This window comes from Phalacrocorax carbo, chromosome 2, assembly GCF_963921805.1.
Source record: "Phalacrocorax carbo chromosome 2, bPhaCar2.1, whole genome shotgun sequence".
NCBI classification, from domain to species: domain Eukaryota; kingdom Metazoa; phylum Chordata; class Aves; order Suliformes; family Phalacrocoracidae; genus Phalacrocorax; species Phalacrocorax carbo.
The window spans coordinates 98,241,487-98,258,945 of record NC_087514.1 but is presented as its reverse complement, the minus strand read 5'-3'; the positions used below and the strand labels follow the sequence as shown (position 1 = coordinate 98,258,945).

Below are 17,459 nucleotides of genomic sequence, written 5' to 3'. Positions count from 1 at the left end.
GGGACAATTTGGCATTTGCAGTGTGTACAAGATGTCTTCATACACTTTCCTGATTCCTTGCCAGTAACTATTCAAAAAAGACCACTTAACAAGCAAACAGGTCTTCAGCACAACAAATAATAAAAAAGAGAGCAAAGCTTATGCTATTTAAATATCATGAAACATTCTGCTAATCATGCACAGATGGAAGTACAGACGCTTCTGCCAGACGCCTTGTTCAGAAACTTTGCTCTATTTTTAATTATTTGATGCACAGAGGACCTGTTTGCTGATTAAAAGGGCACTGCCTTTAAAAGGACTCCATCAATATGGAGTCTAGTCTTGTTTCTAATGAAGGATTTTAAAAGTAGTAACTCATACCTCTAAGCTTCCTGCACCAATTTTTATAATCTTATAAGCATGTGGTTGGTTTTTTTTTTTCAGATGCTTCTCTCACCTTGGGAAACTGTCTACATATCGGAAAAGTGAAACTAACTATACTTAAGCTATTCTTAAATACACTGAGTAAATCCATTTGGAAAATATGTATTTTCCTCTAATATCCTTTCATTTGTATCTTTTTTGGTGTTACCTATAACAAGAAGAGGTATAAATTTTCAGACAAAAGCATTATTTTTGACAGTTTTCAGTCAAAAGCCTGTTGGTTTTTTTTTTGAGAAAACGTATAATCTCCAAAATTATCAACCAAAATGCTTATTAAATTGGGGTTTTTTATATCTACTGTCACCACACTATCATTTCAATACTCAGTTCTTGGCAAAAACACAGTGATACACACACAAAAAAACCCTCACATTTTTCACTTCATACCTTCTGTGAACTTCCCTCATTCAATGGAACGGTGCTTCATTCCTATACTCCTCCATAGCAGTCCAGGAATTTTTCCCTCACTGAAGAGCCTCACTCAAAATGCATACCATGTTCAATTTCTTTTCTTTTTCTGAATGAAGTGCTTTTCAAACATTCTTTTTTGGTTTAGCTTACATTTTATCTTGAAAGTTTTGCAACCTGCTACTACAGAACTTTGCCACTGGAGCAGAGTCACGGTATGAAAACGACTGGAAACACAAGGAAAACTAGCCAGGCTGTTACTTTTGTCTCACCAGCATGATATTTCAAAATTATATTACATTGTTAAAGCTTACTGACATTAACAATTTGAAATGCTGCTATTAGCACAGTAAAAGAATTCTTTGATTAGCAGACCATGTGATATGATAATAAAGTAACAGTGACCCTATTATCTTATGAACGAATGACACACACCCCTCCTCCATGCTCAGGTGCAGAGAAAACAACTCAATTTTTATTTTTTTTTTTTCACTGCCACAGTGTAATATTATACAAACAAGTATACACAACTGATTTGTTAGAGACCAGCTGACAAGCCTGAAAAGCAAGATGCCTGCTGAAGAGGCACTACCACTGGAAGCCAGGGAAGACTGGCAGGGAAACACAGGACTGAAAATCCAATGTTCGGCCATGGAAACGGGCACCCACGGTGAAGCTGCAGAGAAGAAATAAAGGGTTTATTCCCAAGAGGAGAAGGGGAAGGCTGTATGGCATGAAAGGCTTGTCCAGGCAGATCATCAGGGTTGTAAAGCTCAGAATCCAGCTATGACTAATGAGGAAGGAAGAGAAGTAGATGAAACAACATTCAAATTTGCAATTCTGCAGAAAATTACTGAGGTATTGAAACCCTCTGAGCAGAAATGGATTTCAGACACATGGAAACACACACAAAAATCAAGTTGAAGAAAGGGCCAACACACAAAGTATATTGCAGGTAACGAACCTGGTGAGGGAGCCGTACAAGTAGGTCAGGTACACAGCAGCAAGAATTGCTGAGCATGGGAGAATCTCAGTAGAGAAGGGGGTGCGAAGAACAATTAATTGGCCAGTAGCAAAAGAATAAAGCCTGGAAAAGGTTAAAATAGGACAGAAGGATGAAAGGGCAAAATACTGCTTGGGATCTATAAAGAGCACAGAGAAGAAAGATCACCAATGACGCTTGACCGAGGAACAGTTTTCATTCCCTCTTTGCCTGGAAGAAAAGCCAAGCTAAAGCTCAACTGCTGCAGCACCAACCAAGCAATGTCTGAATAGCAACGCAGGCCTGCCAGCCTGAGTCCAGAGGGCCCTGACACCCCTCAAAGACCCCAGGCCAGATCCCATGCTCTGTCACACCACATTTACACCCATCCGGTTCCATTTAAACTGTCCAAGTAACAGAGGTGGGAACCTGACCCCTTACTCCACCACAGCCTTTGTCTGAGCACCTCAGCACGACGCACAACATGCACAGTTTACGTTAAACAAGATAAGGAGCATAAAAACCTGGTTGCTGCAGCACAGGCTGAGCAGCACTACTGGTTTCATAGAGACACTCTGGCTGAGCTGTATAAACAGCACCAAACACTGCAGCCAGCCAGCTGACAGCTCAGATGAACGTACTTCATAGCAGAGCTGCACTCATAGCAGAAGTGTGTCTTAGTTTGCATTTCTTCCATTCCATACAGCCAACGTGATATTCAACAAGTTTGACTCCGTAGGTAACAGGGACATACTTGACTGCTGCTGTTTAATATATTTCAGATGCTTACTATAAACCTTCTACCCACCTCAGTTTTCCTTAGGGCCCTATCTGGCTGTATTCTAACCAGATAACAACACCTGGGTAGTAGCGTCATGTAACAAATGTCATACTTCCAATCAGGAATTACTTTAATCACTCAGTCACTACACACTGTATTCCCCCTGAATCTGCCAGTGAGCTGCAATCAAAACAAACTGGCGGCAACCAACAAATGGTCGGATATACCCATGCTGGTTTGCATCATTCTCACAGCTGATAACCAGGTACCACGACTGAGTTATTCTGTCAGCTTGTGCAAATATGGAACAAAATACTCCTTCGGTATTGTAGTATCGCATATATTTTAAGTCACTGCATAACATGCTTGTGCGCTATCCAAACAAACACACAGTGCTATTTTAAAATATAGATTATTGGTCCATAAGACCCACCATCACCCTCTTTCCCCATAAAATAGAATGCAGACTCAAAACACAAGTTACAGAGACGGCGCTGCTGTGTCACTTATCTCCCCACAATTTAATTAATCAACTGTCAAGTTCACAAAGAAAATCACAAGTGATTGCCAAGACTGTGTCATCAACAACAAAAATATCAGGCCAGATCACAGCAGAAATCCAAGAAAATTTAGCAAGACTGGTAAGCAGGAAACCTGAAACTCATCCCTGATTCAAAGAAGAGGCAGACAAGACCTAAACAAAGAGGTGAAGCAGCTTCTCAGTTCTGAAAACTAGGAGATGCAAAGACAAAACATTTGCCCAGATCCACCAGTTCATCTTTGGCTATTCCATCAGCAAGTGCTGCTCACAGAGGAGTCATGCTAACATAGGCCAGGGTAGCTGGTGGGAAAAAAAGGAGAGAGAATCTAGAGGAAAGAAATACAAAATCTAGGATGTACTAGTTCTCTCATGTGTAATGAAGTAGGGGGAAAGGTACCATTTCATTTGGGTGTCAGGGAGACAACAGCAGTTGTCAACAGAAAAACCTCCACTGTATGTTAATTAGTTGGTTTTTGTTTGTTTGTTTTAAACCAGATGCTCAAATCTTAAGACATTAGTATGTAATTAAAAACTTGTGTTAACTGAAAGATCATATTCACAGTATTCATATGGTAGTGTTTTATTTGCATAATTATTGATAGAAATACCAGTATCTGTGTGTCTGGGGCCAAACATTTTATTCAAAAGTTCAGTCTTAATGATGAGCAACATTGCCTCTCCTTGCTGAGGGAAGAAAATGCTCTGGGCCAAAACTGGAGCCCCTACACACAGTCTCTTCCGAAATCATAGGCAATGCTGCCTGAGTAGAGTCTCAGCCTTTGGGGAAATGCTGCTAAGCCCAAAGAGGAAGGTGAACAGACGGTGGTTTGGACAATTCACAGGTGGACAGACCACCTCTGGGCAGGTGGTTTGGACCAGCCCAAATCACCATCTAATAACTCTTTGGCTGCCTCTGGAAAAAGACTATGACGCCACAGCTCGGGATGCAGGTCACCCCACAACAGCTATAATGGTTCGTAGAAGGATGTGTCAAGGGACAATTCCCAGGTGTGTAAGCTAACCTTTCAGATCACAGGTGGGACATTCTGCTCATGGTCATATTTCTTTTAATGTTCTTATGGAGGATTTCTGCTTTCAGCAATGCCTATACAGCACTACCTCAAATACCCTGAGTCATTAAAAAAAATTAAATAGGATAAAAAATAAATTTAAAAAAATTGGGAAAAATGGTTCAATGACCTTCTGTTTGGTTTCAACTTCTTATTTTATTATGATCCCTACTTACTATATTTTATAAAATGCAAAATTTTATCTATTTTACCCTCTTGTATCTTTGCTTTTTTAAAGTGACACATTCTGTAGGTAAAAAGAAATCCAAAAAGCAAAATGGATCTTATTTTTGTATTTAAAAATTAAAAAAAAAAATAACCTCCCAAGCTACAGCAACATACAGACAGATAGAAAGTAATTGTGTTCGTATTTGAATTCTGTACTTCAAGCCACCTTTGATCAACTTGATTAATATTCCTTTCAAAAGATTTTATAGCTGGTGTACTTCATGAACACAATTAAAGCAGTTTAATCTGTTCTGAATGCTATGCTTCATAAAATTACTGTTCCTCTGATTAATTTTACAAAAAACACATGTAACTATGTACAAATGCATTTTTCTCATTGATAAAACAAGCCTGTGACAGTACTGGCCAAGAGATATCATTGTGCATATCTAATAAATCAGCAAGCCTGATGATGCAATGTCATGTGAGCTAATAGGCAAAATACTACAATTCTTGTTCAAGTAAAAGAAAAAATAGCCTGATTCTCAGCTGATAGCACTGGCTCAGCCAAAATGCAATTCTTCAGGTATCAGTATCGGTGGGATAACGCCACCAGCCAAAGTGTAGCCAGACTGTAGCTGATTCTCAAACCTTCCTCTACTGAAGTCAATAATAAAATTTTAATCAAACTCAACAGCATGGTTTCACACAGTTGAATTTCAGAGACACTAGGTCTGAACAGGACCCATCTGACTCCTGATCTGCAAGAGAGATTCACTTTGACCTTACCAGCACTGCCATGAGCAGGCTGATGTCACTTCACCCCATAAATCCCCTCGCCTGGCGCTGTAGCTAAGCACCGCTGAACTCGGGTACCCTCTAGGAACACTGTGATGTTGTAATGAGCAGTGAGACTTGTAATGCATTCCCCAGCTAGAAACAAGGGTTGCTGTGGCCACTAGAGTAAAAGAATGTAAAAAGGGATTGGGGAAGAGTAAAAAAGACAGGTAACGGCAGAGAAAACACAGTGATAATTTAAGTATCTCATATTAAAACATCACAACAATCACCAGTATCAGCTGAACTGTTAAACAGGTATTACAAGAAACAGTGGGTTCTTTTAAAAGAAGATTTCCTTTAAATTGGTTATTTCAGAGGAGAGGAGAAATGACACGCACAAGATACCTCTGACACAAGCTTCTGCTTCTTAATGTCTAAATTATGTTAGGTTTGGTTTGGTTTTTTGGAGAAATTATGTATTTAACATCCTGTTTGCAGTGCAACAGTAATCTAAACCCCTCTCTTATTTTTTGGCAAATGCTGCGCATCACTCACGTTAAGCTTACCGTTAACTGTGAACTGTTAACATGTCTTAGTGTGGTTTCAGTGTTCCTATGGCAAGGCTAAACAGCATTTAGAAAACAATGATATCCCCAGGCCCGCACTGTAGTTTCTGAAGCACAGATTAAGCATGGTATTCTGCTCAACAAGCTCATCACTGTTAAGTAACTCATCAGAAAATAAAGAGGGAATTATCAAATGGGAATTGCCAAGTAATTAGTTCTCTGAAGCAGATGACATACAACTGTTAAAGGGAGGGGCTTCCCTGTTAGTCATATGTCAGAGTAGAGCCTACTAGTCTGTAAATAAAAATGCATTACATATCATTAGTGCTATGGGTTTTTAACTGCTAGTGGTACATGGAGAATCAACTTACAACTTCTTCTAGTGCAATAATCCACTAGGATTTTCTTTTTTTCCTCTTGCATACAGTGAACTATCAAACTATTCTGGATCTACTTGCTGTCAGACTATCTGGGGAAAGCTACGAGCACAGCACAGTACCAAGCAGGGGATGTGCTCAGGGGCTAAGGAAGAGGAGAAATGCCTTTACTATCACATTAATAAGAAAAATCACTCTCTACTCAGTTACTACACATGGCACTGAAAGGGAACTGCATCAATGAGAAAATATTCACTAGCACAAAAATTCCAAGCACAGTGAAAGAGGATTAAGCCTGCTTTTTGTAATTCTCTTTCTCCATTAAAGCCTAACTTTCTTTTAAGTAGCTGGCCTCACAGAAATGTTACATTTACAAAACTACAAGGGCCTTCACGTGTGGGTACCTGACAAACAAAAATGCGGTAACAATCACAACCACATGCCAATATGAGTGAGAAACACTTCAACATTTTTACTTTTTATAGAGCGAAGAGTAACTCAATAAATCCTTAGGTCAGGGTTTCAGCTAGTCCCAAAATGAGTCAATTACTGCTAAGTATCTGATCAGAAAATAAAGAAGGAATTATCAAACTTAGGGCTTGCCTCCACCACAGTATCTCACCATGAGAAACCCTTCAGCTAACACACTCAAATCCTGATGCTGCCACTTGGGCTAATTTTCAACCGGAAGCATACCCCTGCTTTCCAGGCACAGCAAAACCCACCAGCACATCCCTGCCCCAACACACAATGCCGAGGGAGAGGCCAGGAGGGTGGCACACACAGATGCTGAGGCTGATACACAACTGCACATCACATCTAGTCATCTCACCACTTTCAGCCCTCAGCACGTAGAAGTTCTCTGTCTCTCTAATACTTCAACATCTGAAAGCCCATACTTTATAAAGTAATGCTAACAAGTTACAGTGCGTGGGACAGCAAGTGTCTTATGACATTTGCAGATACACCCTTTCAAAACAGAAGTTGGAAGGTCAATCAAACCTCAGGTCTTGGTATGAGCCTCGTGCTTTTATGTAGACAGATCACTAGACCCAACTCCATTTACACTTTAGACCACGTTATAAAACTTTCAATCAGTCAGACACCAGGGCTTCAGTATCTGCTGAAGGAACAACAGAGCAAAAACGTGAAAGGTCAGGGCTGAGGTGAGGGGGTAGGGCTGGGGCGATGGCAAAGCCTCAATTCTAAGATGTCAGTCTGCACTCACGTCACTTCATTTAATTGACCATACAGTTATTCACTTACACACAAAAAAGTTTTTTAAAAAATTATTTCTAACTACTATCCTATTATATCTAGGTCAAATCTCCGTTTCATTTGTGCTTCTAATATGTTCAAAATCTCCATCACATACCTTCTTTTGGCCCTACAGCTATCGTAGGCCTTACTAAACAGTATGAGAGGGAAGAAATAAAACCAGCTAGGATAAAAGGACACCAATGTGGCAATCAAAAAGCCACCACTGGACACACTAATATAGAGACAGATTACCTCTTTTTATGTTCCCTACAAAGTATTTTAAAAGGACAGACTGTTGTCCTTTTACAGAGAGGAGTAGCCAGAAGTCTACATAAAACAGAAATTATGTCTTATGTAAAAAAAACCCCATACTAGGTAGCGTACAGACATACTTAGGGAAAAAACAGGAAAAAAAAATTCTTACAAATGGGCTGTGGCTGTAAATTCAACCCAATATCTATTAATCATATTATAGTATTAAGTGACTCGACAGTGGAAAAGAACTCTTTGGTTGTTAAAACATCCAGTGTCTCTTGCAAAATCCTCTCAACACAACTGTTTAAAAGAAAGCACTGAGTCATTTGCCTACGTGGAAGGAGGCAGTGCACACTCTGAACAAATAGCAATAATTCTAGGTTTTTTAGAACAGGCTAAAATTAACTAAAGTCATTATTAAAAAAATAGCTGTATCTCTATTTTTTTATTTTTATTTTATTTTTACTAATCCCCATGTCCTTATTCAGGGAAGATGCTTAGCAGGCTCGACAATAATGCTGCTAGAACTGGAAGGGTAAGCACACCCGGAGCTCACACACAACAGCAACATTACTCCCTGAAGCCATGAATTCCTCACACGAGTAAAGCCATGAACATACGTGTACGGCCATTAGGCCTGAAGTAAGGTTTCTGAGATCTGATTTTGGATGCGTTCAGTTGAATGCACCCAATGTTCGGCCCCTCTGACAAACTCTGTGGCAATAACCCAGGTCTGCCTAAAACAGAGCGGGGCTGTTTCCACCTTCACCCTGAAACAAATTTGAAAGCCAGAAAAGATCTTAGCGCGCAATTCTCTGTCTTGAGCTGTGAAACCTATCTGTGGCGGCTCGCTGCACAGCACCAGGTCACGTTTCTTTCATGTGTTACTACTGCAAGCTCCTGCCTGTTACATCCAGTGACAGAACGTTTGTAAGCAGGCAGTCTCTACCCTGATAACTTTTATTTATAATTTAATTATATGGTGGGCCTGATTTTTTATCACTCCCTAGAGAAAATGAGAACTAACTAATAAGGCAAACAGAGGTACCCCAAAGTCAGTGACTAAAATGTCCAACAACAAGAAAAGAAGCCAAAACAAATCTGACCCAAAGTCCACAAATACAACACTATACTTCGAGCTTCACTGGTACAGAAAGAAGCAGCATAGTACTATATTCCTGTCATGCGTCTGCACCAGACTTAAGTAGGTTATATTTTTTTTTATCCAAAATGTTTGCTTAACATCTAATATATTCTTTCTCATGCAACGGCAGGAAATGCCAGATGCTAAAATATTCTAGGTAACTTAGCAATACATTGTGGATAACACAATCTGATTATTCATAGGATTTGACCAACACACTATAAATGATTACTTCTTCTAATTAAGAGATATAAGCCTTTCCTGTAGTAATCACTTCTGGAAATAAATACAATTTCATACAACCCAAACTAATTCTGAAAAAAATTAAATGCTTTGTGGAAATTATAATGTCATAACAAAAAGCTTCCTTCTATTTGATCTCCCAAGTCAATAGCTGCTACCAAGTCAGTTTTCTTCCAAAACAGAAAGAAGAAATGTGTCAGCACATGGGCACTTTGTCTGCTTTTTCACTCTCAAGAAATTCTTACTCCTCTGAAGAGATATAGTGATTACAATCCACCCCCACCATTCAAGCTTATTTGTAAACCGTAACAGGCATGTTTTTGCATGTAACTACTTGCTTAGACAGCTTCCCTGTAAAGCACAGCACCCCTCCCTGCAGCCACAATAAAATGTAAATTATGTGCTGCATACTTTTTCATGTATACAGCAAGTCATAGAAAAGTTATTCTGCAATGGAGACTTTCTGATCAGCCCCTCATAAACAGAATGCTTTGGTAATTAAGTTTTCTGGCTGTAAACAGAAAAATAATCCATTGATTTTCTGCACGTAACAACTACATTTCATTTTCTTTTATTTAAAGACACAGGCAATTTTCTTATGACCCTTTATCTTGTTTTCTTTAAGCATGAGCAGTATTGCCAATCCCAAGCACTCAAAAGTCATACAACAGGTCCAAAAAACCAGGCTGGCTTAATGACAATCAGATTAAAGAAATAAAATAAAAATTTATGTTCTTTTTATTGGCAGTATGATCAGTGAGCCTTGAGACTTAGGTTTTTCAAGGTATTCTCCACAACCATATGGGAAGGAGAGAGGGAAGAGAGTAAGAGCAGGCTGATATATGTGCACTATTACATCCAGTCTGGCTACAGTATTTCAGGGGAAAAAGACCAGAAGAACTGAAAACATTCCTCAAACCAGAACAGAGGACACCCTGGCACATTAGTAGCGACTAGTTATCCTGGGAAGTATCCTTATTCCAGACAAAGTTTAGTGCACAGGAGGAAGTGGAGATGCTGGAAAAGTCAAGCAGGCTGTGAGCAACAAGAACCACTGAAAACATTCATAGAAGCACAGGAAGGATTTATACAATTTTACACGTGGCATTTTACAACAAAAATCAAAGCCTGTAAACTTTTCCATTCATACTATTGTCTTTTAGTAACTGAATATGCTCTGACCTGAGGTGAACATAAAACCACTCATCTGGAGCCCACTGTCCTGTAAGTCACCAAACTCAGTCAGCAGAGTTAAAGGAATTTTTCTGACAAGAGTTCCTCAAGGACCTCTACTGCCAGGCAAAGGAAGTACAAATGTATCACAGGTAGGTAATCGTACAGATACTGGTAAGGTGTCCACACTGATTAAAGCCCAGAGCAGACAGTGTACACTTGTTAGAGGAAATAAAAAGCATTATATGCTCACCTTATTGGCAGTGCATATCTGTATGGTGAAGACAAAAATGAAGGTGGTCACTGTCCTACAGGGGTCAAGAATAAATTCACAGCTTGTATTGCTTGCCCATCTGGCTTGGCCTGCGATGTGACTGCTATTCCAGGAGTTGAGGAGATGGAATCCAAAATAAAAAGAAAGAAAAACACAGTTAAGAGTCAAACAATTTACAACTTGCTACGACATCCCAGTGAAGACTGAGACTGCTTTTGCTACTACTCAAGCACAAATAAACTACAGCTTTAATCCTGCAGACAGAGCACATCCAGTAGAGAGCAAAGCCCATTTATTCAAACTGAGTGCTCTTTTCCTAAATGTGATCTTAATGAGGTGAAGAATCATAAGCGAGTTGAGATGACTGTCTTCACTGCCAACAGAACATATTTTATTTGAGGAGGGGCATCATCCAGAAAACATACTGCTGCAACTACTACTATTAGGAGAAAAATAATCAGTTTTGGCAATTTGACATTAGCTTGTGCACTATTTTGTCATTACTGGTGGCATGCTAGAGTCGATGCATATTACTGCAAATTGCCAAATAATATAAGCAAAGGAAAACTTAACCAATGTGATTTTTTTTCTATTTCTGTATTTTTGCTCAGTAAAATTACAAAGCACCGGCACTGAATTTCTGCTGACATCACATATTAAACAAAATACATTTTGTTTTTTCACTTGGAATCTCACCAAATATTTTTATCGCTCTTGGGACAATAAAAGGATTTAGTGGGACCATTTCTCCCTCACTGAGAAGCATTTTTGTTGTTTCAGTTTATGAGCATACTTACTTGTGCCTATTTATGGAAGGATTTACACACATACTTAACTCCAGATAGGTTCTTTAATCAATCCTCATTCAGGCAAAACCCTCACTGGGACATGTACTATAAAGTAACTTTGCAGACTGGGACCAATGCACACACAGATTTGCATGTGTTGTACAACCACCGCAGACTACAGCTTTGAGGAAAAAAAAAAAAAAGAAAAGCCCAAACATGAAGCATTACATTCTCAACACATACACCGAGGTCAGAAAGGAATTATGGTCATCGACCTGGTTTTTGTCTTTTTGCAAAAGTCAGGAGTCTGCAAAGTTTCTTGCATTCTAAAACATGAGTCATGTATCAGCTCAGCCAAAACCAAGTAAAAATCTTCAACTTCTTTATGTAAAGAATGCGAACCGCTGAACAAGACTCCAAAATACAGTGCCTTTCTCCAAATACCTATTTATTTATTTATTGCACTTAGAGCCTTGCATAAAAGTAAAAAGAAAGGATGAGATCAGGATTTTCAGTTTGCAAAGCTTAGGCTATTGAAGTCACTGGAATATAGCATGCCATTTCTTTGCAATGAAATATTTACCTGTGCCAAGCCTGTCATACTTCTGTTTCTCATGCTGATTACATTTTCATTTGTTAAAGCAGAGTTGGTTACAGCAGTCTCAGCAGAGACCTACAACTAAATCTGTTATCTGCACCGTGTGAATTGTACACGCTGTACCTGTACACTCCTCCAAAGCAGCCAAATCATCCACAACCTGTACGCTTGGCTAAGGCTGTCACATAGCCCGACTCCTCTCAAGCGGCATCAGTGTGAGCTGGCTCACATGCTGGAGTACGTTTGCAGCCAGCCAGTGCTTCAGACCATCTATGCAACTCTGACACGCATTTCCTCTAGAGCCTGCCATGCTTCTTTATTGTGCTTCCCCTTCAATTAGTGCACCACAACAGGAGCAGCACACCCCTATGAACAATGACAATGATAATCCTGACTGCCATCTACTAAGATGTGCTGCTAAACTTCAGCAAGGGAAAAATGTGGCCTTGATTTTGTTTTACTAGCTACATTCCTAAAACAATTATTTTTTAAATTCTGATGTTTAAATCCTTAGTTGCTTTTCAGGTGACTGCATTTGTCTATTTTCTTAATTAACAGGAAACTAGGCCACTGGATCTATTACATAAAAATTTTTGTTAAGTGAAATTCCAGGTCTCTTGTAAATCTCCTTTAAAACAATACTAGTTTTTTCAACCTTTCTAAATAAATTCAATCAGGCCAGAAGAGCAAGGGAGAAAAGTTGCACTGTTTATTTTCGAAAAGTCTTTTAGCTATGTATATACGGTCTTTCTGAAAATAATTACTTTCTAATGCTCTTAGTCACACAGGTAATTTGTCTTACAATAAAATATGTATAAGCAGCACGCAGCACACAAAGGCTTGCTCTACAGGAGTCGTCCTGCACACAATTATTCCGCTCCCTCCAGCCCATCCTCCCAACAGGCTCCTCTACTGCAAGCCACCTCCTTGGTACAGAGGCCCAAAACCGAGGCGGTTGCAGAGGATATTCTCCCTTAACAAGAAGGGCGAGTTAGTCGCGGCGCTGAAAAGCTGCACTTTGAGTGTAGGAAACTGCCCACGAACTCCCCATCCCCTCGCCCCTCCAAAGAGAAATGCCTCTGTGGGGCAGGCAGGCTGAGACCTGCAAACTTGTCACACCGAACGCAAGACTGCCAGCTGCCTGGCGCTGCAAGAGCTGAACCCACCAACAGGCATTTCTCATTACCTCCTCCAGCTCCGGTGCTTTACCATCAGAGCGATTAAAATATCTATTTTACTGAGATATTTCTGGATTGCATTATGTTCCAGCCTGGTACTACAAACGCTTGGGAGCTGTGGGTGCTGATGATTTCTCATCATCGAGACACAAAATCCTCTGGGCCAAGTTCAATAGTAGTGTAAGTGCACAGAAGATTAGTGACTGGAATAGGGGTGTTAACCACTTCTGCAGTCACTTAATGCAGCTCCTTAATGAGGCAAAAGTCCTATTTAAGCCCGCAGTGCTTTTTGCCGTTAAAAAGAAACAGAGAAAATAACAGTGATATGCAGCAGATCACTTTCTGAGCTCTGTTACTTTACTACATGCCTGGATTAAGTCCAATAAATGGAGTTATTCTAGATATACACCCATGTAAGTGGCTCACAATCCCGTCCCCTGGACTCACTCCAGACTTATGACATTAGAACGGAGGGCCAAATTTGGTGCCTTTAAAAAAATTATACCTACATTTGTGAAAAAGCAACTCAAAAGAGTGGTATCCAAATACTGGGAATAAAGACAAATATACATTCCTAGGTTAAATACATTTTTTTTAAGAGCGGTATGCAGTTCAAAGCTAATCAGACTGCATATTTTTTCAAGGTCTTACTAACTTTGTGGCAGAAAGTCTCCTGCTCTATGGCTATAATATTTTGATGAGCACAATGAAAAAAAAAAGGCAAAAAACCACCAATATCAGAAATGAGTTATTTACTGATGAGAAAATTGTTTTTAATAGTATATGCTTAGTCTTTTATCACACGAAAATGAAGTCAGCTTTCACCTAAAATGCAAATGGGCCTAGATCTTGCTAAGAACTATGAAGAGGCTTAACAAACCTAACTGACAGTAGCTATACCAGGTATCACTGATTTTCATTTTACCAGTCAAAAGGTCTAAAGTACAGTACATGAGCAGAGAATAACAAGCCTGTGGCCTAAAATAGGAATGCTGGGATGGGAGCTGTCACAAACTCACAAACACCGTTACAGACACCAAACAGTTAAACCAGCCAGCCAGAAAAAAAAAAAAAAAAAAAAAAGAGAGAAAACTCCAAAGAAACTTTTATTGCAAGCTTTTAAAGCCAAAAGCATTTTTACAAAGCACCACACCTTTGTTAATTTGCTAATAACAAACGCAAGGGGAACCAACGATTTGGCTAACCTGCTAAGCGTGCCACGTACCGTTCCATCTGCCTGACATTACAGTAGGCAATGAACACCCTTCCCGAGAAGTTCAGCCATTAGGAAACCACCGCCGGCATCCTTCAATTTTCGGCAAGCCCAAGGCGTTGGCCGTGCCGGCCATACGCCACCGACACAGCACACGCAAGGCCAGCAGTAGCCCGGTGGGTCGCCCGCCAGCCGCACACACACCTGAATGGACGGTGAATACCGTCTGTTACCATGGCAGCCTGATCTAATTACATGACTGATGAGGGCTGGAGTAAGCACGCTGAAAGCCTACGCCGCTGACATGTCGCTACATGATGAGAGAGACAGACAGACAGGCGAGCGCGGAGGAAAATCTATCGACCTCCGCCTTATGTAAAAAGTGAGATTACAGCCACCCGTGAAAAAAAAAAAAAAAAAAACAACACCTGCTGCCCGTAAAACACCGGACCGGTTTTATGAACAAATTAGGTGCAATAACATGCAATTACAACTTACTATTATCTCGCAGCATCGCAAAAATAACTACGGCGTAATATTTTCCCCGGCCATTCTCAGTTTCCCTCTCCCTCATTCATAACCCTTGCTCCGTATCATAAAAGTGTACCATCTCCATCACCCGAACAGAAATAGATTAACACGAAGCTGGGATTTTCCTTTAGGGGAAGGCTTCGTTCGAAACTGAAATTAAAAGTCCTTGACTTCTCGGTGTGTAAGCAGAGTAACTCGCTACGCCTGACCACATCTGACGCGTAAAGTAACCATTACTGCATAAAATGCATAACCATGAGTGTTAAAGGTTAAAGTGTAACCTGTGTTAGAAAATATGAATTTCTTTACCATATGAAAGGGAAAAGGTCTCCGGCAAAGGTCATCTACCTGCACCCTTGCCAGTCTGTGCACAGAAAACGTTTGTCAGGAGGAAGGTTTTACAAACACAGATTTCTTCGCCTGGGCAGATCAGGAATGCTTACGATTTTTCCCCAAAATCTATCTGGAGTTTGGGCTCACGGGGGAGAGATGCTGCTCAGAGGAGTCCCTATTACACAGCATACGGTAAACAAAATAAAAATAGCCTGTCGCTCTCGTTATCTACACAGTGCATTATATAACGGGCTTCCGACTTGTTTTCTTTTCTATTATTACTCTTCAGTAATTCCTCCTCTTCAATAACATGTAAATCGCTCCCAATTCTGTCATTTTATTATTATCGCTATTACTATTACAGTAGGAGCCAATGTTTTCCAGCACGCTTTAATTTAAACTTTAATATTCTCAGGAATTGCACCGAACAGATTCGGCACCCACAAACATACAAGGGGTCATTTATTTGGATTCTGCCGGTAAATTACGATGCCTCAGGAAAAAAAAAAAAAAAAACAAAACAGAAGAAAAAAAACCCAAACCAAACAAAAACACCCAACCCAAACCCCCACGACCCAACCACCAGCCCGGCCCAAGCAAACCCCGAGGCGATGAGGTGAGCGGCGGGAGGGCAGCGGCCGCCGCCGGAGCCCCGGGGCGGCGGCAGCGGCGGGGAAGCCCAAGCCCGGCCCCGGCCCCGCTCCCTGCGGGCGCCTGGGGACGCCGCCGGCCGGACCCCGCGGCGGGCAGCGGGGCGGCGGCCCCCCGCTGCCCCCCCCCTCCTCTTCCTCCTCCTCCTCCCGGGCCCTCCCGCCCCGTCCCTCCGCCGGCGCTGCCCCTCCCGCCCCCGTTCCCCCGGCCGGCAGTACCGGGTGGCGTCTGCAGCCAGCTTGGGCCCCGAGTGAAGCGGAGCGGGGCTGCTGCCGGGCACATCCCAGCCCCAGCGCCGCCTCCTCCTCCTCCTCCTCCTCCTCCTCCTCCGCCGCCTCCTCCTCGCTTCATTCACCCTCCGGCAGCCGCCCAGCCCCGTACTACATACGCCGTGCGGCGGCGACCGGCCCTGCCGGCACCCGGCCCCGCGCTGCGCTGAGCGCCGCCGGGCCCGCCCGTCGTACACGCACCGCACGGCCCCCCCGCACCCACACGCGCACACACACACACAGAGGCACACGCACAGGCACAAACACAGTGTGTGTCCCCCCCGCGTCGCCAAACACACACACGGACACCGCACCGCCCCCCCCCCCCCCCCCCCGCACACATCCACGCGCAGCCTCACACACACACACCCCGAGGCCGCCGCACCAGGGGCAGCCGCGCCTCGCAAAATGTCCACCCTCCCCGCGGCCACTCACACCCCACCCGGGCCGGGGCGGGGGGGTGCGTGAGGAAAGAGCCGGAGGTGGTGGTGGTGGTGGGGAGGGGAGGTGTAGGGCTGTACCAGCGGTCCCCCTCGGCCCTCAGCTGCCGCGGCGGGCCGCACCGTGTCCCCGCACCCCCGCTGCGCTCCCTCCGCCGGCGCCCTCGGCCATTTCGCGGTCGCCCTCCCAGCCTGCCTCCCCTCCCCGGGGGCCGAGCCGGGGCCTGCGGGCCGGGCTGGGCCGGGCCGGGTTCGGCCGCAGCGAGGCGGGCTATAGCCCCGCCGTGGGGTGGGCAATTCACTCCCCCCACCCCCACCCCCGGCCCCGTGTTTTTCCAGCTGGAAATCGCCGGCGGTTTGCAGTCTGAACAAGGGAAAAAGCCGGGGGGGGGGGGGGGGGGGGGAGGGAAGGGGAGGAAGGCGAAAAGCAGATGAGGAAGAAAAAGCCACTTACTGTGAAGTGTCAGTGGAGGTGGGGTTGGCGGGGGGGGGGGTCAGAGAGAGACTCGCACACAAATGTCTTCCTAGCTGATCACGGGGCTTGGGTCTGCTTTTTTTTTGTTTGTTTGTTTGTTTGGTTTTTTTCCTTCCCCCTGCAGTGACACAGGTCCGGGATGTCTCCACCACTGTAGTAGAAAATGATGTCTGCGGTACAGCGCTCGCTCCCTCTCCTCTCTCCAGCATGTAAATGGGTAACAGAAGCCAAATATGGAGCAGTTGGCTGCCTCTGCAACAGCTCAAGGATCCTACTTCATGCAAAAAAGGGGGGGGGGGGGGGGAGAGAAGGGAGGAGGAGGAGGAGGAGGCAAGGCAACACTCTGGCAGGCGGCCAAGAGAGCCACACAGATTATTGCATACGCACAGCACCGCCGGGCCAAGGCGGCCTTAACCCTTTGCGGGGCCGCCGCACTCTGCCCGGGGGGGGGGGTGCGGCGGGCGTGGGGGGGGGCGGGACGGGGGGGTCGCCACGGCACTTACCTCCTCCTCGTTGTAACACTTCAAAGGCCAGGCTG

At 43.2% G+C, this 17,459-nt stretch overlaps 1 protein-coding gene across 12 annotated transcripts in view; it reads right to left on the bottom strand.

Annotated features, from left to right (window-relative positions):
- Positions 1–17,193, bottom strand: part of ATXN1 (ataxin 1) — a 223,412-nt gene extending 206,219 nt beyond the window's left edge. For 9 of the 12 annotated variants that reach the window (XM_064443622.1, XM_064443618.1, XM_064443615.1 and 6 more), the window contains exons 1-2: positions 16,901–17,193; positions 10,425–10,548 (exon numbers count right to left, since the gene is read on the bottom strand). The gene's annotated coding sequence lies outside the window, so the exon portion shown is untranslated. Of the gene's footprint in view, positions 1–10,424; positions 10,549–15,955; positions 16,053–16,900 lie in introns of those variants that run through there. The other 3 variants (XM_064443616.1, XM_064443620.1, XM_064443617.1) reach the window with 2 other exon arrangements.
- Positions 17,194–17,459: the final 266 nt, after the last annotated feature.